The sequence below is a fragment of the Aptenodytes patagonicus genome, chromosome 5 (genome assembly GCF_965638725.1).
Source record: "Aptenodytes patagonicus chromosome 5, bAptPat1.pri.cur, whole genome shotgun sequence".
Taxonomy (NCBI): domain Eukaryota; kingdom Metazoa; phylum Chordata; class Aves; order Sphenisciformes; family Spheniscidae; genus Aptenodytes; species Aptenodytes patagonicus.
Window position 1 is genome coordinate 48,685,101 of NC_134953.1, and position 26,990 is coordinate 48,712,090.

Here is a 26,990-nt window from a genome sequence, read left to right on the forward strand (position 1 = left end):
AGGAGTTGCTAAAACTTTAGGTTCCTTTAAAAAAAAAAAAAAACCAGCAAAAAGAAGTAGCCATGAGAAGAAAACATATGTAAAATATTTCACATAAAAAGGTTAAAGTGAAGAGATACGCCTAATAGGTAAGCAAAAGAAATACACACACACACACACACACATATATATTAAAAAACCCCTCCTTTGTGCAGGTAGGTTATGTTGTGCCGTTACATTTCTCTTGAATACTTAGCTTGTAGTGTAACAGAGGCTATGTCAAGGTCAATTGTGTCACCATTTTTGGAATCTCATGTCTTCAGCCTAAGGAGAAGTCAAAAAAAATTGTGTAATGGCAGCAAAAATGCTACCAGAAAAGTAATTTTTTTCTTCACCAAATTCTACGTGCTTCCTTATTTTCTGGAATGGCTAAGTGAATTTCTCCTTAAAATACTATTCTTTAAAGGGAAAGAAAACTGTAGTAATGAAAAGCACAATGCTGTCTTTTAAAAGTTTACTTATTGTCTTATAGTAAGATTTTTTTTTTTCCCATTTCTGCTTAAGAATCCATTTTGTAATTGTACTTGGTAAAACATGAGGTATCACGCTAGGTTTATTTTTGTGCAGAATCTTCATGCTTCCTCTGCTGAAAAGTTTGGAGTGTTTTGCTTTATTGAGCCACCTTTCATAGATACAGTTTATGAAAACCTTTTAAAAATAGCATTTATATTGTTTTTACAATTATTTTTAATTCATTAGTGTTTGACAACTGAATATCCATAAGCACACTTAGTTTTCACACTCAGCAAAACATAAGATGCCCTTTTTTGGGTAAAATAACTTATTAGTCAACATTAGAAATTGGCTATTGAGAAAGGTATATCAATATAATGATTAGTTATTTCATTAGCTATTTTAACTTGCGTATGAAAAATTAAGTTTAACTATAAAAAAAGATAGTTGTTGCAACAGGATATCAAGTTGATGGGAAATGCATCAGATCTTACACCATCTCACAGTTGGTTCTCAACATGAAACTATTTTATCTTTCCATATTACAGTTGTAGCCAAGCAAATAAATATATTGCTTTTTTTGGTTTTGTTTTGTTTGTTTGTTAATGTCAGTGTTTGAATGCTGAAGATCTGTATCTCTAAATCCAAGCCACTGCTCGTGGTGAGAATATCCCTTCAACAGATCTCAAACTCACTTGCAGCGTGCCTAGCAACAAGGTGGTCCTGGAGCTGACTTTGCCAAGGAGCAGTGCCAGAGGTTCACAAGGCCGACATTGCCATGGGGGAAGAATGTCGATGAAGGTGGCAGTGGCCTTCCCAGCCATCTTCCAGGATCAGCTAATTTTCAGATCCTTCAATTTTATTGTCACTGTCACCAAAAAGATAAGTTTAAGCCTTTGACTTCACCCCCCCACCCCCCGTCTCTCTTCAGGCTGTTTAATAGAATGATGCACCACTCCATCCATAAAAGAACTGAATTAGATTTATTTTGTTGGGTTTTTTTGATTAAAATATTTTATGTATGTAATTTGAATGGCAAAACCAAACATTACTTTGTTAACTAGATGCTGATTAATTTTTAGGCCTTTCCAGAAATGGAAGCATCACTGAGGTAGTGTTTTCCTGTCACTTGCAGTATTGCCTGGAACATTGCTTAAAGATAGCATTTTCCAAAGATTACATGATTTTTGCTAAACCAAATATGAAGTTCAAGTAAAATCTGTGGGTTTTTTCCTATTTAACGTAGACATGTTTAGGGGTTTTTTAGTATATACTAAATTTATACTTAGATCTCTGCAGTCATTGAGCGTTTTTAATTGTTAACAGAAGACTGTCATTATTGTAGATTAGTGGGGTGAAAGCAATATAGAAGGATATTTAAGGGTAGCTTCCTACTCACAGATTTTTCTAGTCAATCGTAAATAAAATGACTCCTTTCTCCATCTGATACTAGGAAAATCCTTCCAGAAAATATGATCTGAGCTCCGTGAGCTTGTAAGTGTAAGGGAACAGTATGTGAGTGGAGAAGAAGCTGTTAATGGCTCTGTGCCCCAGCACAGCCTCGAGAAAATACTAAAATCCCCTCACTTTTACATCCATAATTTCTGTGGACTTTTCCTTTGTCCAAGTACTGTGAAAGGTAGGATGAATATAAGGAAACCTTAGTGCTTTCAGCTGCACTGACAGGAGGCTAGGGAAAGCAATTTCAGGCAGTAAAAATGCCTGGAGATCTTCTGGATTTTATCAGTCTTATGCCGACTACTGCCAAACTTAACCCTCTTGAGAAGAATGTGACAGCAATGCTGAAGGCTTTTCGTTTAATCACTGTGTGACTCGGTTTGAACAAAGAGAAGGTGATTCGGATCAAGATGAAACTTTTTAAAGTGAGTTTTACTTTTCGTATGCGATGTTCATCCTTGCCTCAAAGCTTGCAATATAAATTTTACAACCGGCATTATTAGAAAAAGTGACAAAACACGAAGGTTTTGAGAAGGGGAAGCTCAGAGATGTCGGTGTTAATCATGTGAGGGCATTTCTGCATCTTGATAGCATTGCTTCTTGTTTGTTTTCTTTAACTGAAATAGATAGTGCTTGTTATTTTTTACCTTCTATAAGTTACTTGAATAAGCACAAATGCTTTCCATCATGGAAGAAGTCCATTTTATGAGATATTTAAATAAAGAATAGGATAGTGGATTGGGAAAGTATAATAGAGTGTCCCCACGAGGGAATAAAGTACGTTACTTGTGGAACATGTACTACTTTTAATTTCATACACTTCAGGTAGGAAAGTCATGAAATATCTGTACCTGGTGAAGGTTTCTAGTCCTTTTATGATCTCTCCAGTGTTATTTATGCTTGTTCATGTATTATTTAAAAGTTGTTCTTCTGTGACATGTAAATTTATAATTGTAAACAGACAAATGATATTTTCCATGATCAGGCAAATTTGTTCTGACCTAGGAAAGACATCTGCCAAACCCACAGGTTTTTGGTGTTTATTAAGTGATTACAGCATACAGGTTCTCATTAGCTGTTTTATTGTGGGGAAACAAATACAGGATCTGTGTATTGAGGCAGAAGAGCTGACCATTCCTCAGCTGGACTGCTCCTCATCTGTTGCCTGAAATTATTACATCAGATGAGCTCAGGGAAGTTGTGGCATTGGGGGCCAAACACAGAGAGTGGTGACCTTTGTTTACTTATTTCGGTAGTTCATCTTAATGCCACTGTGTTACTCTATCTCCGTGTTCACATCTGTACTTAAATGAGGATTGTCAAATACAAAACACTTGTGTCACTTTGGAATATGTATACCCCCGTTTCCTGCTGAGATTCATGTAGGTCTCTCTCAGTACGACGTGCCATTTAAACCTCTGACTCATGTTCACTGACTAAACCCGTGGTGGTTTGAATTGTTATGGTTCCCGCAGCAGAATGAAACATGCCTGCACCTCAGCTCACCTCCTCTTCCCTTGGCTGTTTCAGGTCAGTCTGGTAGCTTAGCACAAACCCATTTTCGGCAGCGAGTAGGGCTGTATGGCAGAGAACGCTGGCATGGCTGAAGCATGTGCGTGTCCTCTGCTTATACTTTTACTACATGCAGTTAATCCTCCACAGAAGGTGTGGCATAGACAGCTGAAGGCAATAATGCCTTAAACTGCCTCAGCAAGGTTTTTGCAGAGCTCTGTTTATTAGGGTGTTTAATGGTAAGGAAATTTGTTGTAATTAAAAAAAGAAAGATTTGCGTACTACGAGTAATGAATTGTTATTAGGTCAAGAACAGATTAGTCTGTTTTTCCTTTATGCCCTCAATAGGTGAACAGGATCTTCATGAGAGAATTTTATTATAATCATGTAGATTTTTACATGTACAATTTTTATAATAGGTTTTAATGCAACTATACGTACATAAGGGTTGTAAAGAGTCATATAATGGCAAAGTTTCAGTGGCAGCTTTTTCTTCATTTCAAGGGTTTTGGGGACCACATTGTGGCTTGAGTTGGATAAGTCCTAAGCGTGTACTAAAATTACTGAAGCCAAAACAGCAAACAGGCTATAAATGAAACACCTTTATCCAAAACTACTTTCTCTGTAATACTGGCTACTCAATATTGTCCAGGCAATATCTCATGTTGGCTTATAAAGATGACATATAGAAAAGCAAGATATCTAATTAATATAAGCATAACTGCATGCTATCATAATTAAATTATTTTAAAGATTTTTGATTTTTCAACTCGGGCCTTTTGAGACCATATTTTCTGTGATCTCTTATTTTGGGAACTCACAACCAATTAATTATTTTCCTTTGCTGGCTGTGCTTTACTTGATCTCTGGCTTTTGGGTTTTTTAAAGTTCAGTTTGAAATTTGAATTTTAAATTCAGTTTTGCTGTTTTGTAGATATGTTCTTCACTTGACTCATGTAAAAACCTTTATAAGAGTATTAGAAAGATCGTGTCCTTGAAGGGAACTACATCTAGTCTTACATCTATTTAGGCTGCATTTCATTGTATCTAAAAGAAGCTGTTGCTGTACCTTGTTTACTAGATTTCAGGTGTCTTGGCAACAAGCTTCATCGACAGATGACAAGTTCTCCAACCTCTTCTGTTGGGCTGAAATATTATTTACCACTGATTTTATTTGTAAACGTTGCTAACTAAAGAAACTCTGTTTTGGTGGTGAATCAGCATTTTGAATGGGATTTATGGAGATACTTTATCTCTCTATTGCATTTCCTTTGATTCTGATGGCCGCATATGAGGGTTATTGCTTAAATGCAGCTGGAAGTTTTGTCCATGTTATCCCTGTGCAGCTCCTTTCTTCTGGTTTATCCTGGCTTGAGAAGCTTTTTGGGGGAAAGGTATGTCTGTGATGGTTGGTCATTGATACAGTTGTGCTTCGATGATTGTCTTATTTTATGACTTTCACTGTGTTAGTAATGCCTGCATTTTAAAAATAAAAATCATAGCAAAGTGCTCTTGTAATAATGGTATTGATTTTGTTTAAAAATAAATTTATAGCAAGACAAAAATTTTTTACATTGGTAAAAAGAAATTTGAAATGTGATGTATGTGAAGAATACCTGTTGATAATTTATTTTGGGAAAGATTTGGATTTCAAGTGGCAGATGAAATTCAAGAGATTAAATACTGATTCTGAAGAAAAGCAGCTCTTAGTTTTCATACAATAACAAAATGAATTGTATCCGTTTCCTGTCAGGAAGAGGATTTTGGGTTACTGTAAGTTGCCTTATGGAAATGGTAGTTTAATGAGCCATGGCTTACCAAAAAGTATTGAGATATTAGTAATTATAAAAATAATAAAGAAAACTATTGGAAATAATCGCTACCATCACTATGGTGTGCCTGGATCTTGAATACTGAGTGTAACTGGTCCATGGTAGCACAGCTGGAAGGACTTCTGAGGAGTGACAAAGGAACTCCTCTAAGGGAGAACGACAGTCTTTAGGATTTTCCAACCTAGAAAAGAAAGGATTAAGGTGCACGGGAGTATGAGAGGTCTGTAAGGTCGTGAATGTCATGGGGGAGAACTGGATATAATTACTCATTGTTTCTCTTCCAGCATAAAAAAATTAAGGTAGCAGTATGAAAACAAACTGTATGTAGTGAATTGTGGAATACATTGACAAAAGACACTCTGGATGACAAAGGCTGACATGGGGTAAAAATTCAGAGAAATTCAAGGAGCAGTAGTGTATTAAATGCTGTGATCATGCTTCTGGTTTGGCAGTCCACAGATTACCAGAGGCTGGGAGGCTGTGATGGGGGAATTGTCACAGTATGTTTGTCCTGTTCTTATACTTGTTCTTAGGCGTCTGTTACTAGTTGCTGTTGCAGACAGTATTGATGCTAGAGCAACTAAGGGCTGACCTAAAGCGTCTGCTCTTACCTTCCTGCTCTATTGTGTTGTTACATCTTTATTACTTTTCATATACTAAATCCGGATATTTCTTTTCATATTTGGTCTGTCAGGAAAAGAATGCACAATTTACTTCAGCTGTTTTTTCTGAATAAAATTGTGAGTGAAAAATGAACATCTGTGGCTGTGCGTCTGTGTGTGTGTGTGTAAGGTGGCTGTGAGAGTAGAAGTGTCTGTATGATCAACTGTCCCCATCTTTTCTCGCTACTGAAGCAAAATACCTTTTGGAAGAGCATCAACAAAGCAGTTGTGAAGGGGACTATATCGCTAGTTCTGATATCAAGTATTAGGGGATAAACTTTAATTTTTTTTCCAATAATTATAGTAGTTAGGAGCCAAGCTATTATTGTAGGCAGTCCACAGCAAAAAGGGCTTCTTAACCCTATCTAAATATAATAATTTTTTAAAATAAAAAGTGATGCTGCAAAAGTAGGGATGCCTACACTACACGTGGCTGTCAGATACCCCTCCCAAGCTGCAGCTGGTTCAGCAGAGGTCCAACAAGTCCTCTACTTTATCATGCCATTAGAAAATGGTCAGTATCATACTGACAGGAAAAATGATACGGAGGTCACTAACAGTGCAAAGGCTGCAATATTGTATTCAAGGAGGGACTAAATCCTTGAGAAAATTTCCTTGACAGCATATTGTGGCTGATGACATATAGTTAGCAGTTCCCAACAACTAACTGGTATTTTCTCAAGTGTTTCTGCAGTCACCAAAGTTAACAGTGAAGCTAACAACAAAGTCCCATAGTGAAGGCGAGTGTCTAAATGAGCCATGATGAGGATCGAGTATTGCCGTGTTGTTCCACTCCTAATCAGCAGCATATTATCTATTTTCTGAAATAATGTGTTATCCATTGAGAAGTAAAACCAGAATTCAAACTAGATCTCCATATAACTGGGGCTGATATATTTATAGAGTTGGAAACAGCGTGTAGTTTGCTCTGCCTGTCAGCGTATCTCCACAATTACATATATTCTCATCATTTTTTTTTATAGAGGAAAGCTATTCCATCCTACCCCTTTCATTTTCCAATTAGATCAGTTAACGCTGGTTTGTCCCTAATGACATTTTCTCATTTTCTTTTAAAACCAGTATCAATAGTTAAGTTCTGTGAATAAAATGTGATTTTTAAGCTGCATTCTGGTCCTTTCTTTGCTAGGTGCTTGTGCCTTGTCTTTAAGTGGCTAAATCATGAAGTGGATTCTCTATGCTCAAATTTGTTTACCTGTGTTGCAGTTCCATCCACTACTGCATCTTCAGGCTAGCTTGAGTCCTCTTCCTCTTGTTCATGGATTCAGGATGTGGAAAAGATGGGAAAATGTCAGGCGAAATTGTAGCTTAGGATGTCAGTGTTGAAATTATTTTCATGACTGAGTATGTCTTGTTTATTTTCTTGTAGATGAATTTAAGTGAACTTGCAGAAACCAGCAAGACCACGGGTATTTTTTTCTTTCTTATGAAGTAATTATTGTTTGAAAAACAATGTGCTTGTGCAGAAAATTTTGAAATTTCAGGTGGATATTTAGTTTATGCCATGAGGTTTGGTTTTTTTTTTCCCTATTCTTGGAAACATTATTCTTGTTACTGGTAATTTAAAATAATGAAAAATGAAGATAACATGCATTGCAAACATGCCTGCTAATAATGTTTGCATTCATACATGCAGACAGATTTTCAGTCTAGAAGTCAGCATATCTCTGCAATGCTTTCATCAAAAAGCATTTTTGCAGCTTTTAAATGTGGTAGCTCATTTGTATTATTAATTACATATATTTTGGTCCAATCCTCCATCCCTGCTGCAAGCAGAATTCCTATTGCCTTCAGGGGAACCTTGGAATTTTAAGGAAGTTTGGCTCAGTTTTCTATATTCAGTCTAGCAGTGATATGGAAAGCCCTAAACTTCTGATTTTTCGGCAAGTACACAACATGACTCATGAGTATCTCCATTACAGTAGAAGGGAATGCATCAGAAGCATTACTAATGAGGACAGAAGTCTCACATGAAACAAGTGTGCATCTGTGTGTGTGTGCTGAACTGAAGACTATATGTTAACATAAGTTCTAAAAATCACGTTTCTCATCTCTGTTAAGAAGTACTGCTAAAAAGCATAGACCATGAAAGAGAAAAGGGAGAGAATGCTTAGCTCCGGTTTGCTACATCGCACTTCATGTTTTCAGTCTATTTTCTGAATAAGCAAATCAACTGGCAGGATTTAAAAACAGTATTATTTTTCCGTGTATGAAAAAATGCTAGTTGTAAGAATATTATGCTACATTATTTCACATTATTAAAAAACTTTAAATATAGATTGTTATGGTAAACACATGACAGTTTAAAAAGTATAATTCTAGGATATTATTGTAGAACTTCTGTATCTGAACTCCAAAGAGTTTGGCTAAATTTTGTTACAGTTTCTTTGTCGAGCCCTCCCCTTCCCCCTAATTGCATTGCATTGCTCTTATTTTCTTAATTTAACAGCATATTAGCCTTCCTTGAAGTGAAATATGACCATATGAACATAAAAGGCATTAAGATATTCTATGACTAGATTAAAGATTAAGATTGAATCAAGATTAAATCTTATTTTTTTGTTGCTGTCATCTGTTACTGTCCGTTTTGCCTGGTGGAATATTTGAACATTAAAAATCAGAGTTGAAATCTGAAATCCTGTGTGTGTTTGGTTTTAGTTTGGTGTTTGTTTTTTTTTTTAAGTGAAAAACATATTTTTCTATTTATGTGAAACTGTAACCTTTAAAAAAATATTATTTAACTGTTTACTGTTGTGTAGAACTTTTGTTAGATATTTAACATGGTTCCTTGACTACTGCTACAAGAAGCCTTTTTTCATCCTGTGAGAACTTTCCGCATAACACAAGATTGTTGGTCACACTTCAGTTTATTATTCATGCTGTCTTTATTGTCCACAACAAAATAATCTCACGCATATAAATCAAGTTCAGGTTATGTTTTGTGCTGTTATAACTGGACAAAACGATTTATCTCAGTTCAGTCTCCTCAGTTCTTTCTTGTTCTTTGCAACAGCATCTCTAGCTGTGTTTGAGTTGACCTGCTTTCTTATTAATTGTTTTCTTTGAAAATTAGGGCAATATTAGCATACTTTGTGTTATATTTAGATTTCATTGTTCTTGGAGTTCCATGAATTCACAGATTTAGAACATGAATTTAATATTTTGTGCCAATGGATTTGTATCCTGTCTTGGTAACCGTTACAACCTCTTAGAAGTGGTTCTGAAGATTGGTAGCAAAATCTTGGCTCTGAACCCTAGTAAAAAGACATTTATAATAATTTTAGTGTTAACACTTAGAAGAATGTAACTCTAACTATAAATTTAGACCCGGTTTTTTACTTCTCGTAATAGATTAGTAGTTTTGATAACCAGCTTGATTGTAAGCTCACTTTCAGCAGTGATAGAAAAGATTTTTTTATTTTTCCTTTTTGTTTTTATTTTGGTCTCTTGTTTGTGAAGACCTGGATCTTGACCAAATGTATAGTTACAGGCTGTAAAATGGGCAACTTTCAATTCACACTCATTTCAATATTAGTTAGATAAACACAGGCGATAAAATTATGTCTAGGAAAAGGCATGAATCCATTCAGAGGTCTTTTCAACTTGACATTCCGCAGTGCTGGTTTTAAAGATTTCAAATCTAAAACTCATTCAGAACTCACAAAATTCATGCCTGAAGTCATGACTTTTTTAGGCTGCGTATGCTTATGAGTTACATTCCCTTGGAGAACGCTTGAGTGTTTGAGCACATACGCTAAATTTCATACCAGCAGGGCAGAAACTACATGCATTATGGCCCGAACATATTTTGGTGCTATGTATGTGATTGTAAATGGGCTTTAATGCTCTCCCAGTATCAGAGAATTGGCCTGAAGGCACTGTAATTCTGTTGCAATTTTTTTGTTTGTTTGAACAAAGTATTCTGTGTCAGGTTGTTGTTAGGGCTTATGTAAAATCTGAGCTGCTTGCTCCTCAGCTGAGGTTGAAGGAGGATGTCCTTCCTCCCCACCCTGTCACATGCAGAGATACCATCTGGGTGCATGGGACGAACTCCAGATCGGACTTGGAACTAATCCAGTGAATGTTACAGAAACCTTGCAGTAAACAGAACAAAACATAACCGAACAAAACATAACCAAACAAAGCCTTTCGTCAACAGTGATGCATTCAATGACATAATGATTTTTTAATGTGCGTGATACCACAAAGCATTTGTTTCTTCCAGTCAGCATGGGAACTTTTGGAAAGGTGTAAGTTTTAAGTGTTTTAAGAATGTTTTGCCTGAAACCTTATGCCTTATTTTTGAGGGTGTTTCTTCTTGTGCTGTTGTCAAATATTGGTTTCTGGAGCAATGGTTTTTTACACTTCTGATTAGTTAATTTATTTCTCTCAGTAGGACTGAACATGAAAGAAAAGAGAAAAGAAGCTTAGACAGCCATCCTTACCTTTACTAGTTTTGATTTCTATCTTTTTTTTTTTTTTTTTTTAAATGAAAAGTCATTTTCTTAGACCTGTGAAGTGGAATATTACTTAGAAAAGCAAGAACCATTTTTCTATTCCTTTTTTTTTGATGGTTTTAAACAGCTAATTTTTCTCGTGGTTACACATACTTATTTTTTTATTTCAAAAAATACCTGAAGGTCTGAATTTGATCTGTTCTGGTGCATTCTCAGTCTCTATGTTCTGTTTATATTACCTAAACTCCAAGTAATATTATTTCAATCCTGACACCAGGTATAAATTCTCTATCCTGTAACATATTCTGTTTAAAACAAAACAAAAACCCCAAGTTATTAAGGTACGACCAAGAGGTGATCAGATGGGTTCTAACTAATTTTGCACTTTTTGATCGTCCTTGTTTATCTTGGTCTCTCTGAGGTTTCCTTTTCCTGGCTGATCAGTAACCTTGCTCCTCTCTATTTCTAACGTGCTGTGTCCAAAACGAATTCAGATCTCTACTTGAGATCTTTCTTTAAGTTTAAAAGATCATACTTGCTTTGAGAAGTTGTTAGAGGGAGCCATGGCATTCTGAATGGAAACTCTCAGGCTCCCACCCAGCCACAAATCAGTCAGCGTTTCTTTGTCATCTGCTCCGTCTTCCAGACCTCAGCATTATACGATAGATACCCACAGGGTAAGACCTTTAAATTTAAAGGTCGTTCTCAAATGGCTATTAGAGAGGCAATAAATAATCAAGAATAGCTAGGACTTTTTGAGGCAAAAAATTATATCTCATGGCTTTTGGAGCTTTGCATATTGTGATCTTTTTTGAGCTGTAACAGAAAGAGATAGAATGGCACTTGGAAACCTGGGGATTTAAAGTTAAGTTCCTAAATACTCATTTGAGGCTACCAAGTAGACCTGGCCTGATTTTTCAGGATTGCTGAGCAACCCAAAATCCCAGTCAAGTAACTCAACAACTGTGGATTTGTTACTAAAACAAGTAAATAATCACCACAGACAGTCTGTAAACTTACTGAGGTTTGAAATTTGATCATTTTCTTCTAACTTCTATTACATGATGATTGTTTTTTAGCCATGTTAGGTATTATGGATATTTAGCCTAGGTCATCTTTGTTTCTGATTGTTGAGTTGTCTTCCTGGAACTGATGGTTATACCACTGACGGAAATACTATTATAAGTTAAATTTAATGGATCCATCAACATAATGGGTTGTTTCCATTCCTCCTATTTTTCATTCATGTATATATTTTTAGTTCCATTTATTTGTCAGTCTTCTGTTTTTTCTGATTCTCCTTTTTCCATGTAGTTGCAGTCAAGTGCTTTCAGGCTTTTCTAGCAAGCAGTGCTCTGCGTTGTACCGAGAGCATTGTGAATGGAAGCAGCATGACTGGAGAAGAGGAAGAGCTGTTGTAAGAAGGGACTGAAAGTAACTGGTCAGTCTGAATTCTTTTCAAAGCCATGTTTAGGTGGTTCCTCCTGACTGATGCGGGAAGCACCTCACACATACATGTTGGGATACTATTACCTTGCCTTTCATATCTGGCGCTTGTTTACAATTTGGTTGTGATCAGAAGGGAGCAGAAAAGTTAAGTAACCTTTCTGAATACAGATTAGAGTTATGATATTGGTGTCATATAGTACGTTTTATACTACTTTTTTCAGTTTGAATTGGGAACTGGAAGTCTCCAGGGCTTGAACAATTAATACTTAATAGAGAGCAGTTGAAAACCAAGTAAGTTTTTGTTGATCAAAACATATTTCAAAGATTCAGATTTGTATTCCAAAAGGGAGATTTTTAACTGGGTAAAAGACTTAGATGAGAGGTTGGACAGTGTGTGGAAAAATGAAATCAAATGAAACAATGACTTGCTTCAATCTGTGTTTTCCATTGCTTTCACAGTGGGTAGCATCCATTGCATGCTTACCAGAGAGCTTGATCTTGCTGGGCTGTGTTTCAGTGGAATTTATTTTTGAAGTGGGCTGCTCTCTTAAGCTCAGCAGTCACACTTTTGTCCAGTGTCCAGGACGGGTGAAAGGATGGGTGACTTACGCTGTTCTTCATCTAATATATATGAGGTTGTTTTAAAATACTGCTAGGTGGTAGCAGGTGGGTAGGAATAAATCACATTTCTGCTCTGTTGCAACCAACTGCATTTGTTTTTTTTCTATCTCTTTCCATCATCCGGTAGAGAATTTTTTGTAACTTCTTGTTAATGCCAAGAAGTAGACAACACCCATTCCTTCACTGTGTTTTTTCCAGTTCGACAGTTTGCATAACGAAATAATTATGTTAGAAATAAGAGGTTTCTTAGGCGTTGGCACTGTTACATTTGTATGTGCTATCTTGAGTTGAGCATTAATAACTGTAAAACAGGATTAGAAAAGTAACAGCTAAAAAAGTTGTTTGGCAACACCTTGTTTGTTTGCCCCCTTATAATTCTTGGTGTGAGATAAAATTGCACTGGAAAGATGGGCAGCATCCATTGTCTAAGGAATAAACGAATGTCTTTAATGGGCTAGTGATGTGACTTTGTTGAGATGAATGATGTGTTTTAGAAAATCTAAGTTTTAGAACTGCAGTTCTTAGAATCGTCCCCACCAGCTACGCATTTTCAAACTTGTATGTGAACTCCGAGTTACGTGCCTCCTTTCACGGGGCACTAGGTGAAGCAGGGCTGTGCTGGAATTGGTATTAGTATTTTCCTAGCCCGTATGGAGCTGAAATGAGAGCTTAGTGAAGGCTTTTTCAGGAAAGCTGTCAGTGCGCTTCTCAGGATAGCTAGACAGGACGGTTTCCAGAGTTTGGAAATTTTTCTGGTTAAAGTGTGAAGAAAACTTCTGTTTCTGATGAGGCTGCATTTTCTAGAGATCAAACCCAAAGGTACCTTACAACAAGAACAGTAAGAAAAAATCTTATACTGACATTAGTGGCAAGTTTGTCTCCATAAAATAATTTGAAGAATCAGAAGAGTGGTGTACTATTTTAGAAAACTTTATCCCAGAGAGTCAGCACTCTTCAGAATGCACCTCTAATTTTTGTGTGAAGTAGAAAAGTGTTTGGCAATTAACTTCTGTTAAAGCCAGTGTTCTAAAATCTGGTGGATGCTGTATCCTTTTGCAGAGGAAACTGTATATGCTGTCTGTACTGAGTTTAATTCTGTTACCATTGTATAAGAAATATTGTACAGTGAAAAATTAACAACTTTTTAATACCAACCTTGTCACACTTCCCATGCTTTCCAAGTACAGTTAGTTATTCATGCTTATGGTATTCCTAGGTGGATAAGAAGATACAAATAATACCCAAGCATGTGGACAGAGCGTTAAAATTCTAGTAAGAATCTAGGTTGTTAGCTCAGAAAACCCCATGCATAGGAAATAATGGTTCTCCACTATATTTGGCTTTCTAAAGCCTGAATAAAATAGCAGGATAATTCTAATACTTATGTGGATGTGACTGTGTGTGGAATCTTAAATCACTAGTTTATAGGATTGTTGTAGCATTACTTATGCGAAGGTTATACGAGTGATAAATTGTACTGACAGTGTATTTATGGGCAATGTGGTTGGGGATGAATTACTAACTGTAAATAAATGTACTGTTTTGAAGCACTGTTGTTTGTACTGTAAGACATGATGCTTTATTCAAAATAGGCAGCTGAGAAAAGATATTACTGTGAATAAACATCTCTAAGTACTGAGTGAAGTTCCTCAGGCTCTTCATTTTGCAGATGATGCCAATTACAGTTGGTTATCACATGCCTCTTACTGTCTTCTATGTCTGTGTAGAAGCAAAGGTCTCAACCCTCCTGCCCTCCCCAAAGGAACAACTAAATGCTTGATGTTATCAAGGAAAGAGCAGAATGGATTTGTTTTAATAATGATTAAAATACAACCCCAAAAGTAAAGAAAAAGTGCAAATCTTTGGACAGAGGAGCAAGTGAAATTGTTAAATTGTGGTCCCTTTTGTGGAAGAAATTGAGGTGTTCTCTGAGTAACTGATTTGAATGTTAGAAATTAACATCCTTTTTCTCAGAGTGAACAACATAGAAGAAATTGCTATGAGGACAACTTGTTCAGAATTACCTAAATATCAAACAAAATGTGTGCATCATGGTGAAGAAGAATGTTTTGGCCAAAATTTAAACAGGTGAAGAGAGATGTTTTGAAGGACATTAACCTCCCAATCTTCTCCTACTCAAGCCCTCAAAAAAAGCCAAACCCAAACCCCCCTCCAAATATAACATGCTAGCCTTTAAGAACCATGAAGATGGTTTTTGTTAAGTAACTAGCTAGTTATTAACGGATTCAACAAATTAATGCCTTTACAAATCTATACTGCCCAGCAGTGATTGCGAAGGCAAGGAAGAATGTGATTTAGTGAAAATACTAGTTTTGAAGTGATTTGTTTTCTATTTCTGACCTACTGGTCATAAACAGTTTGTCTACAAATATTCAAGTGGGTAACAAAAGTGTCAAGCGCCTTTGCTTTATGTGTCAGTGAAAATGCTCTCCTGCTTCCCCTCGCTATGGATATTGAAAGGAGATACAAACTGAGGGAAAGCTGGAACCCAGGGAAGATTCATTTCCATAAGAAATGAGGCTAAAAATACATTTTAATGCATTGCTAATAGTTGATGTATTGGTGAGAGTAAGTTTAACGAAGAGCTGTCTTTCGCAGTTACAGGATAACATTGTTCCTGTAATTGGGTACTGAAAGCAGGCCTTGTTATTTGTTGCAACAAATACCGGAGAAATGACAAGATGAAGAAAAGGTCGCAGAATGGTGATGAAGCTTTTAAAACCAGAAACAATATACATGAACACTTTTAATGATGAGATGCTGTATGAATGGTATCAGTGCTAACGTTTAGTCAGCGATATTGAAGTTACTGAAACAGAACACGTTTTCAGTAGGTACGGAAAGTTTTGTAAAGCCTGCTCAGCTGATTCAACAACATAATACTTGAGAAAATAAAGAAAATGGATAATAAATACATTAAAAATGGAGTGTATAATAGACTGCTTTTGTCTGAAGCAGTATTTGAGGATTTTCTTGCCTTCTGGACATTACTTTCTTAACTGCAGAGGCAATGGTTTACAGTATACAGAATGGAAATTTAGATTATATTATTCACTTCATTCACAGTTTTTAAAAAAGAATGGGACTGAAGGCAGAAGAGAAGGCACAGGCACAGCCTGAATAGTCCGATAGTTCCTCGTGTTGCCAAAGCCTGTTTTTGTTGTTCTACTAAGGGGAAATATCTGATAGCCCATAGGTCTGAAGAAGGCGGTGAGATCGTTTGGTTGATCCTGCCTCCCATGTCACACTTGTCACATATTTGTCCATTTTTACAAAAACGGCAAATGATGGAGACTGCCGAGCTGTGCTGAGCGCTCTGCTCTGGTGCTTCGCTGGCCGTGGCTGCGGGGAGAGTGGGTTTGGTGAGGATGATGATGGCTAGAGATGGCTGTCCTTTATCTGAGATGATTGTTTAGTTTGGCCAAGAAAATACAGAGAAAAGCTTGCAGAGTAGGTGTCACTCGGGATACTAGCAGGTTACTGCTAAGAAGCCAAAGGGAAATAGAGGCTGTGTGCGTGGTGAAACCAAAGGAGGTTCCTTTATTGAAGTATGCTGAATAGTTTTCATACTGAAATATTAAACTTTAGTATAGAGTTAATTTTCTTAAGGGAGGATGGGACAATAAAATTTCTCTATTTCAATTTCTCTTAATTTTATGACTTTACGTTAGTAATTGTTTAAAGTAACTTCAGTTTTTCTCAGAAATTGGTTTACGATTTACACTGTAAGAGTGTCAGTAGACTCTGAAATGTCTGTTGCCTTCATTTCTTGTTATAAACAGTTTACGTTGCCGGTGTACCGTGTGGCAGCAACGTTTCTCTGCCTCTGTAATTTTCAACAGTGTAGGTGCTAGTAGGCAAAAGCGAATTAGAGGAAGTTACTTCTTCTGAATGCCACTGTCTGAAAAAAACCCACAACATTCTAGTTAACATTGGTCATATTTAATGCATGTACTTATTGCAAAGAGATTTAGCATCAGTTAAGTGGAAATGACATCTGTCTGCTTTAAGAAAGGTTTTAGCATAAAATGTTCCAAATCCAGTGACAATGTATAATGTTCTGTATGCTAAATGGGTATGTAGTGTAGTAATTTGTCTTAATTATAGTCAGTCATTTTCTTCTTAGAAGTGAAATGCTAATATAGTTTGCTTTTTAATTTTTATGCTGTACAGATTCCTTTAGTGTCCAACACATTATGTATGTACATATACAATTTAACTGTTACAACTGTTGCATGTATCTTAATAGTTATTATCATCATATTTCCCATTTATGTTAAAAACTTTTCTTAGTATGTTCATTAAGTTGCCTACCGATCTTGTTCTATAATATATGGATCTTTTTATAGTTCTGATTTCCCATCATGCTAAGAAGCTAGGACAATATTTTGTGATGGATGCATGCAAACCCAGTATTTTTTCTTAGCAAAATAATTGTATTTTGTGTTAAAATCAAAACGTAAAAGTGAAAACCAAGAGTAATGATGATTTAGAGCTCTACTCAATCTGACTGTGTTGAGAATACTGACACTGAAATGGGGATGTATGAGTCGGAGCTTTAGTGAGAGTTGTGCTACTCTCATGGAGCCAGGTACCATGAGGCAGAAAACCCATTGCCAGGCTGTTTCAGATGGCTTTGGGAAGAGCAGCGCTCCCTTCTTTGTCCCTGCCTACCTCCGACCTTCCTTCTCACCCTGCAGCCACGCTCCTCAGCATCCCATCTGCCCTGCCAAGGGGCAGGGTTCAGTTTTAAGTGTATTTATGTTACTTGGAGGGAGTGGTGTTTTGCAATGTAATTTTCATGTGGAACAATGAGGAATGGAAACTTTTGAATTAATTGCTTAGTAAGTGGGAATTAGTTCTTTCTACTGAACTAGGAATGGTGTGATGGAGGTATGAATGAGGGGTTGCTTATACAGCAAATTCTGGTGGATTTTTTCCCTTAAGTTTTGTATACGTGATGTTGTATGTGTGTTAATAATGTGAATAAGATGGTATCTAGGTAGTATTTACTAATGTCAGAGTTCTTTTATTACTGACATAGAAGATTCACAAACAAAAGGAGGAAATTTCAGTGAGCCTGCTCGATAGACAAGAAATAGACTTCACATGGCAAGCAAGTGGTTTTGAGTAATGTACTCCTTAAAATTGAATTTTAGTAGTTGCATAGAAACAGGCAAATGATGTTATCACATTATATAGTAAATTATAAAAAGATGTTCCTTTGGTTACTGTTTAAGGGAAAGGATATATTGAACCTTTATGGAAGTATATAAAAAAAATTAAATCTTTAAATAGAGATTAATTGATTGAGTTGAGTAGTATTTTCTGTTCTGAAAAATTTCAGATAGTTTTTTCAGTTTTCTAAACATAGGCCCATATTTTGTTAGGCATTAATCTGCTCAGTTGCCGTACCCAACATGGGCGTTAGCGTTGCTGTTCAAACTTAGATATTTATGTTCAGTACCAACCATTTGTTACATTTTCTGTGAAAGATACATTGAGTTGCATTTGTTCGAGACATTGCATACTTAGACTTTGCTGATTGGTTATATATATCATGGTTCCCAGACTATACAGGTACTAATAAATGTAATGAATTTACTTTGTGCAACTTCCTTACCATCCGAGGCTCTTGCCTTGCTCCTATTCCATTGTCTTCTAAAAATACCTTTCTCCTTCTCTTCACCACTGTGAAAAATTAATTCAACCCACTTGCCTGCCCCATTTCTAGTGCCAGTGGGAAAAGTCTGTCTTGGTAGGATTTAATAGTGCCAATTCCATGTCCGCAATCCTTTGGACAGGGCTATTTGCCATTTCTGCTATTAGATCTTTAGGTAGAAATGTTTTTTTATTTACAGGTCTTAGACGCATTCTCACTGCTGAAAAATATTGGGGGGAAAAAAAAAGATAAATTTCTTTACATACCCATTTCAGTAGATACAAACTAACTCTGAACATGTTATTTTGCTACATCTACACGCCAAACCAATTGTGGATATGATTATATTATTAAAAAACAGAGGAATGGGAATCCACAAGGTCTCAGCATTTAAGAACACTTTTATTTATAAGACCTTGATAAAAATCTGTATTCCTGGAGTTAAAAATGAATAGTTATTTGATTTTTCTTAAACACATCTGCATAGGATAAACAGGATTAAACATTTAGTGATGGAGAACCTTGCTCATAGCAACAGGGATGCTGTCTTGTTCAGGAGAAATAATCAGTTGCTATTTTTGTCTCTTTAATTGCAACAATTCTTAAATAATTACTGCAAAATAGCAAAGAACTTTGCATATAGCTTTCAGTAAACCCTTTCATTTCACAAAATCCATTCTTAACTAAAAAGCAGAGTAGAAATATAAACAAATTATCTACTGTCTGCACTTTATTTGTGTCTGTTGGTCTCTGTTATTGTCAAAGAGATGTATGTTGTGGTATTAACAGGTCTGACATGGATTACTTTCAAATGCATTCTCTTTGTCCTGATTCCCATCTCCTGGGCCTGAGCAGTGATATAATTACTGCTCTTTCTCCTTGAAGAGAAAGAACCTTGGAAGAAAAGGGGCCTGCAAGCTCCTTATCTTACAGCCTTGCTTTCTGTCTACATGATGTTATTTTCATGCATTTCAACTTAAAATGCTTTTTTTTTGCAATTTCTATTTCACTTCTTTCTCTTAAAAATCAAATGTTATTTGTATGTTTGATACATATAGTTTCTTTAAGACTTTCTGTGTTGGATTTGGAGATGCTGATTTATATTTATCTAAATTTAGGGTTGAAATACAGCATATTGTACATGCCATTGTCTTTTAGTTGTAGGGAGCGCTGAACAATTTTTAGTTCTTACAAAATCAGGTTCTTATTCTTGAAATGTGACCAATTATCTAATACAATTCTTTGTGGGTGTGGGTTTGCATGGAACATGGCACAGCAAGCGGTGACATGTAATCTCCCTTTTGAGGAATATGTATTGTATTTCTAAAATACCTGCTGACAATAGCTGCCAAAATTAGGTAGAAAATTGAGAGTAACAAGATATTCAAAGCAAGAACTTTCAAATCTGTGGCAAGTAAGATTTTAAATGAGTATCAATTAAAATCGTAACATGGTGGACACGATCATGCGTATTCTTTTTCCCCATTTTTAAGATTGTATCTGTTCTTCGTTTATATCATTCTAGCAATATTTTAAAAGGCTACATGCACTCAGATTTTATTTTTTTTAAGTTAAGATTTATTTTCTAAAACATAAACAAAAGTAGAAAGTCTGATGTTTTCTGATGCTACCTTCAAAGGCATATTTAAGGTGAATAATTTCTGTACAAATGCTGCAGTATTTTCAAAATACTTCTGTGGAAGGAGAATCCAGCTATTGGTAGCCCTAGTGGCAGTGTAGAAGAAGGATGCAGCACTGCTAATAGATCACGCTTCACTGTGGGTGAAATGTGACTTCTGCTCTGTTCTGGTTAAAAGTTTCAGCATTGCTTTTTCTGTCATTTCTTTCTCCCATAAAATCAAGATGTAGTTTTCCATCAGGAGCTAAGTAGTAGTGTCTCAAGCCAGCATGGCTGAAGAATGGCAGAGCTCAGGCTCCTCTCTAGTGGCTCCCCTTCAGTTATTTCTCATCCTTCAGAACTGCAAGTCAGGTTCTGTTTTCCAGTATGAAATTCAAAGTACAGTTGTTTAAATATTGTGTTAGAAACTAAAAGCGGCATAAAAAGGAGGAAAAGCCTTTAAAATGTAATTGTACCTAGTAGTGAACTACTAAAAGCTGCTCGGCACTATGTGTCATGAGTCTTTAATTACAGAAGTTAAAAGGTTGGTACTTGTGATTTTCCAGATGATTGAAGGTATTCAAAGCTTTTCAAGTCTGTGCCACTTCTCAACCCTCCTCCCACCTCTATTTGTTCATTCTCCTTTGGTCGCCTCAGTGTGTGAGTCAGGGAGAGATGAAAAGAAATAATTATCAAAGCAGAAGAACACAGAATGAACAAATTAGGTATTTTAAAAAATATTGTCAGGATTTGAGCTATACTTAGCACTCCTTTAGCTTTCAAGAACAATGGAGAGTTGCATTATATTTTGAGTTAACACATATGTGCAAGTTACACAATACTAAGAATATTCCTAAAAAGCATTTATTGATCCAGCTCAAAATGTGTAAAAGAGAGAAGCCTTTTAAATCAAACAGCATGAATTTTTTATGTTTTGGGATCCTTGCTGCTTCTTTCTATTCTTCACCTCTTAAACTTGTGTCAGTAGACTCTCTACCGAGACTTTGATTTGTTACAAATAGTTTTTCATGGTAATATATTGATTCTGTGTCTGTTCCTCCCCACCCCCCACCCCCCCGTTGGAGGAGCGCTCCCTACTTTGTCAATCATTTGACCTCTCTTGCGATGATAGTCTGCTTTCTTTGAATGTTTGAGAAAGAGCTTATAGAGAGCTCCCTTTGAATGCTCGCTGGGGAGGTTATGGAAGAATTGGATTAAATTTTGTCCTTGGTTTAAGAAGGATTTAAATAGATGTTTCTCATGTCTCAAGGTCCCAGCTTTGAGGTAAACAGTACATGTGAGATGGGTGTGCTCTGCCTCTTTTGGTATGGTTTGCCATTGCACATTAAAAAAAATTTAAGATTTGTTTGGCCAGAAAAAGCCAGCCTGAACGTGACTCTGAAGCCTTGTCATTTGAGGCTTCAGTCCCATGACGGTCCCATGACAGTTTACTCTTCCCCCCCCCCCCCCCCATATGCCTAGTTTACTCTGCTTTAATTTTTGAAGTGTTTCATGTAATCGCTTAATCGCTGTGTCAGTTTTTGCTGGGCTGCATCTCCTTACAGTTGTCAGCGGGCAACTTTTCCCTTCTTTCCAGTGGGCTGTTCTCCTGCCTTTTCTCAGTTTCCATACCTACAGTTTGCCGACCTGTCCTGCTTTTGGGGGGTTTGGAGCTTTTTTCTTCTAAATTTCATTCAACATTTCAGTGATGAGGATGGTTTCAGTACTGGACACCTTTTATCTAGGACCTCTAGAAAGGCTTGTCTGTCTAATATCTAGCTCAGAATTTAGATTTAGCTCAGGTAAAGAAGCCTTCTTAAGAGATTGATGATAAGCAAAAGTGAAAGTTTTTAATAGTAATAATTGTGATCCAATAAAAGTATTTAATAATCTCTCATTTCTTCTTGGCAAATATTACAGTTTTTAGTGGCAGATATTAACTCTGCAATCCAAGAGACTGAAAGTGATGATAAATAAAAAAGAAACTGGCGTTTTGGTTTTCATTGTCCCAATGGATGCATAAAAAATTATAATGCATAGGTAATAATAAACGACACTGTGTCAAATTGTATTTAAATGATCACAAATTGTATTTCCACCACATAAAAGCAAATCTTTTAATGACCACTTGCCTCTGCTTATGAAGTGTTTTGTAGTGCTAAATCATTTCAGTCTATCACTTCTGCTTCCCTTTTATAGAGTTTGCTTGTGTTTAACTGACAACTTTAACCTAGAGTTGTGTCTGGAAGTTGCTGTTTTCAGATTGATTGGTGTGTAAATATCCTATGGTACTTTCTACACAAATATATTAAGTTTTATTTAGGATAGAGCTGTATAAGTAGGGAAGAATAAAATCTGTTAAGTTAGTATAATTACAGAATCAGTGGAGGGGTTTAAAAATAGCTAGTCTCAGATGGTATTTGATAAAGGTAATTAAAGCATGAAGAGTAATGATAAAAACCTTTTGTTGCGCTGCTCTCCTGTAGTGCTTCAGGCTTAATGTTTTACAATCAGAACACTAGTTTCTGGCCTGGAAACCTTACTGTGATGCAAACTTCTTTTCTGCTGCAGAAATAGAAAAAATTTTGCTAGTCTCCTCTAAATATATACATTAATAAAGAAATATACTGTTTCAAAAAGTATTGGTTTGTGAGCTTGATAGTTTTAACTGTTCATAGCAACTTTGCTTTTTTGGAAGAAATACCATTCAGGCAGTGACGTTAGTAAAAAATGACCCTTTATTATCTGCTCATGTATATAGTTTTAATATGATTAGCAAATAAACAGAAAAGGAATGTGATGCTGGTTACCATAGGTCACTAGATGGATATTCCTTTGTGAAAGCATTGGTAACCAGCTGTTGCCATGAAGATCTACAAGTGGTACTGTAAGCAGATACATCCTCCTCGGTGCATAAGGCAGAGCGTTGCCAGCAGGTCAAGGGAGGTGATCCTTTCCCTCTGCTCAGCACAGTATCCAGTGCTGGGCTTCCAGGACGAGAGAGACATGGGCATGTTGAAATGAGTCCAGCACAGGGCCATGAAGATGATTAAGGGCTTGGAGCATCTATCATCCAAGGAGGGGTTGAGAGCTGGGATTATTTAGCCTGAAGAAGAGAAAAGAAGTCTCGGGGGGGGATCTTATCCATGTGTACAAATACCTGGTGGCAGGGGGTGTTAAAGAAGATGAAGGCAGACGCAGTGTTATCCAGTGAGGACAAAGGCAATGGGTGCAAACTGAAACACAGGATATTCTGTCTAATGGTAAGAACAAACTTTTTACTGTGAGCGTTGTGAAACACTGGAACAGGCTGCCCACAGAGGTTGCTGAATCTCCATCCCTGGAGATATTAAAACATTGGCTGAATGTGGTCCTGAGCAATCTGCTGTAGCTGCCCCTGCTGTGAGCAGGGGGTTGGACTAGACAATCTCCAGTGGTCCCTTCCAACCTCAACAACTCTGTGATTCTATATTAATCAAAGAACTCTAAAATTGTAGGAGAATTTGGCTGTGTAATTCTGTAATGACAAGAATTTTTTTAAGCTATGTTGATTATACCTCAAGTTTTCCATGGATTAGTATTTCTCTGTGCTTAGAAGAAATCTCTTCTGTGCTTTTTTTGCTTATTCAGGCAGGTAAATTTATCTTTTCAGGGATGAGATGAAAGTTTTACAAAGGATGCGTTTTATTGAATTTGGCAGTCTGAACATATAATTGAAACAAAGTCATTGATAGAGTCACTTGTGAGAATCTATAATTCTTCTAGCTGCCTAGGAAGAAGGAATGAATGTGCCTCTTTCACTGGCTGTGCTGCTGAGGCAAATTCCCATGTGAAGCAAAAGTGGATATTTAAAGTGTCAAGAGTGTGCAGGTTAACAGTACGTGGGTTAAAGTACATTAGAGATTACTTTGTCAGAAAGATTACCTGGTAAAAAGTAAATGTGAATATTTGCCATCTCCTCCTACTGACTTGTTCTGTAGATACTAAAGTGACTACTACTTGCTAGGTACCTCACTCCACTCGCAAACTAAGCTCCTTTGCGTGGAGGCAGGCTTCATGTACGCTCATGCAATGGAAATACGAAAGCTTTGGAAGATCCTGGCTGCTGTCGGGGGGGGGGAAATTGATCACCAGGTGCCATCCTTCTGAACCAGAGAACTGAGCTGGGACAAATTCTCACCACAGCAGGTGACTTTCAACCAAAGTTAGGAGCCTGATTCCTGAGTGGGATCTTCATTTACCAATTTCTTCTTCCCTTCACCAAGTCTTCTTGGAGAGCTCTAATCCTTATAGCAGAGGTCCTAAATAGAAGCAGAGACAGGACAAGCTACAACGTATGTCTGAAGGGTCCATCCAGGAGGCACAGCCAGAGATGGGGAAGGGATATCTAGAGTTCACCTAGTCAAGCCTTTCTCTCAGAGCAGGACTGTCACTACCACTAAATCAAGGCAGCTACAGCTTGGTCTAGTGAAGTCTTACAGACCTGCAAGTGGGGTTTCTGAATCCACTCTGGGTAACCTGTTGTGCTGGTGTACTGCCTTCCTAGTGTTCCATCAATGCGCAGTGTAAGCGTACATGTATAGAACACATCTGAAAGAAAAATAGTTAGAAGTAAGCAAGCTTTCATTATTCTTACATCTCTTTCATGAAGATGAGTGGCAGTGCTGTTAGTGTAACCATGACCGAGCTGGCAATTCACTGTAGCTTACCTGGCACTAAAGTCCCAGTGTGGACAGATCTGAAGCTCCAATTCCCAATATCATTCTGTGTCTGTTAGGTTTTATAGGTAGTGGAAATATGTATTTTCTTTAGAACTAGAGAGATTCCAAAAAGCTGGAAGACTGCAGGCTAAATTGAGCTTATCATGCATTATCATAGAATGATGCAATTAGCATGATTTTTTAGGAAAATATTAGGAACAATTTTGCTTAATTTTATGGCAGAACACTTAAAAAGTAGGTTTGAGTGATGCTGGAGACATTTATGTACAGGCTATAAAATTACTCAACTCTTCAAAGATCTCGATATAGTAAACAAAACAAGGTTATCACTTTATGTTATTTTTTTCTAAATGAAAAGGCTTTAGGCAGTTATGGTTTATGTCAAACCATTTTTTGTATAAAAATGATAGAAAAATAAAATTTCTTGTATTAAAGGAAACACCAGTGTGCCAATACAAACAACCCATGTCCTAATTGTGGGAAAAAAGTTCTTGACTTAAATGACTTTGAGATTTTATAAGTATAGAACATAGAGAATCCTAGAAAAATCTAAGCGTCTGCCTTCATCTTCCCTGTAATCTCCCTCTCGATAAAGTGCAAGCTAATTGCAGTCTAGCCTTCTCTTTCTCAGGTTAAACCAGGCAGCCCTACCCTTTCCTCATGTCATATGCTTCAGCCCTCAAGCCATCTTGGTGGACCTCTGCTGCTCTCTCTCTGCACTTTGATACATCGCTTGTACTGACGGGCTTGACACAGGACACGCAGTAGTCAAGATGCAGTATCACAAGTGCTGAGTACAGAAGAATTATCACTTCCCTTGATCTGTGCTATATAGGATGTATGCATGAACGAGCAGGGAAATGAGAGGTCTGTTTTGAAAGCATTAAGAATATTGGGGAACCAAATATGTGGGAAGTAACAAACGTACTCAAAACTACACTGTTTAAAAAAAAAAAGCAAAATGTGTTATCTATTGATAACAACTCTACAAGCATAGATTTATAAATATAAGAGAAACATTGCTGATTTTTATATAACTTCTGAATAGTGATGTCAAAATCTGTATGTAGAGATAGCTTTTATTTTAGAACAGTGAAGCCGTAGCACTGCTAAATCAGTAGCAGTTCCACTTCTGACCACGGTGAAAGCAGAATCAAGCCCCAAAGTATTTAATCAGGGGAAAAAAAAAATCAAATACCGTGTCTTTTTCCCAAATTAGCAAAATTATTTGGCAGTGCCAGACAGTAATTTTGTAGTCAACTAACTTCATTGCAATCTGTTTTGTGGTGAAATCAGGTGTTTATCAGCCATGGTGGTCATGTGTGCTCACAGGGGTCACATCGTTCCTTGTGGTGGGTATTGCATTAAAGATGTTAAACTACAGGCGTAGCAGTAATATGATCGTTTGCTTCTGAAAATCCAAGCTGTCTGGGTTACACTGGAAGTGAAAAGATGCTTTCTTGTCATTCTTCGATCTTGAAACAGTGCGAACAGGGTCTGTCCCCAGTGCCTGTGCCCTGGTCTGGTGATGATGGACAGAACAGGGGGTCTGGGGACGAGAGGGCTGACCCTGGTCTCTTAACTCACTCCAAATTCTTGGTGCTGATTCATTCAGAAAGTTAGATTTTGCTCCCCAGCTGGATTATTTTTGGCTACTGCAGTTGATATTTGAGGTTTATTTTTATCTATTACTAATTTCTGTGAAACTGAAAGCAAGAATGGTGTCATCGTGAGGAACTGTGTCTGAATGTTACAGTAAGAAAAGTGCCTGCAGACTGTACACGGTATTATTAATTATACTTCTTAAGGTTCTCTTAGCATTCATCCAATTTCTTTATAGTAATGAATATCAAACCTGCAGTTAATTACAGCGGTACCATTTTTGTTCCTCACCTCATTATCTCCGTCTTGCACTCTGATTTTGCGCGGCTGCCGGCTCCCCAGCCGCAGGCCTGGCAGCATGGTGCGAGCCCAGCGCCAGCAGCGCTGTCGGCACAGGAATAGAATGGCAGATGGCAGCAGGCACTATTTATAGCTTCGGCCAAGCTGCCCGAGGTGAGCACTGCTGAAATAGTCTATCAGGATTGTTTTCAGCTATTAGGGGACCGAGAAGACAATTTGGGGGGCGGGGGGGAAGTTAGATTTTGCATTCCTCAGAAGCCACCCTGGAAATGCAAAAGTCTCGCTTAGTATCGATTTCTACATTTTCTAAACAGTGGAAGCTATTGTTTCCTCTTGATTTCTGCCCTATCTCCACTAGTCGCCCCGCAAACCTTCCAAATACAGCCTTCCTCGCAGCTTTGTAGCACTGGTCGTGGCTGAGCTGGAAGAATTTATTGTTCTGTGGAAGTTGTGCTGCCATGGCAACTCAGGCACACAGAATTTTAATTGCTAGGCACAATATATGTTTATGAAAATAATTAATAAAAATGCTAACAGGGATGTTTTTATTATATTAGCGGTATCT

At 37.0% G+C, this 26,990-nt stretch overlaps 1 protein-coding gene across 4 annotated transcripts in view; it reads left to right on the top strand.

The window, feature by feature from the left end:
- RABGAP1L (RAB GTPase activating protein 1 like) overlaps positions 1–26,990 on the top strand; it is a 265,566-nt gene that overhangs the window by 95,483 nt on the left and 143,093 nt on the right. The gene's annotated exons all lie outside the window — the stretch shown is intronic.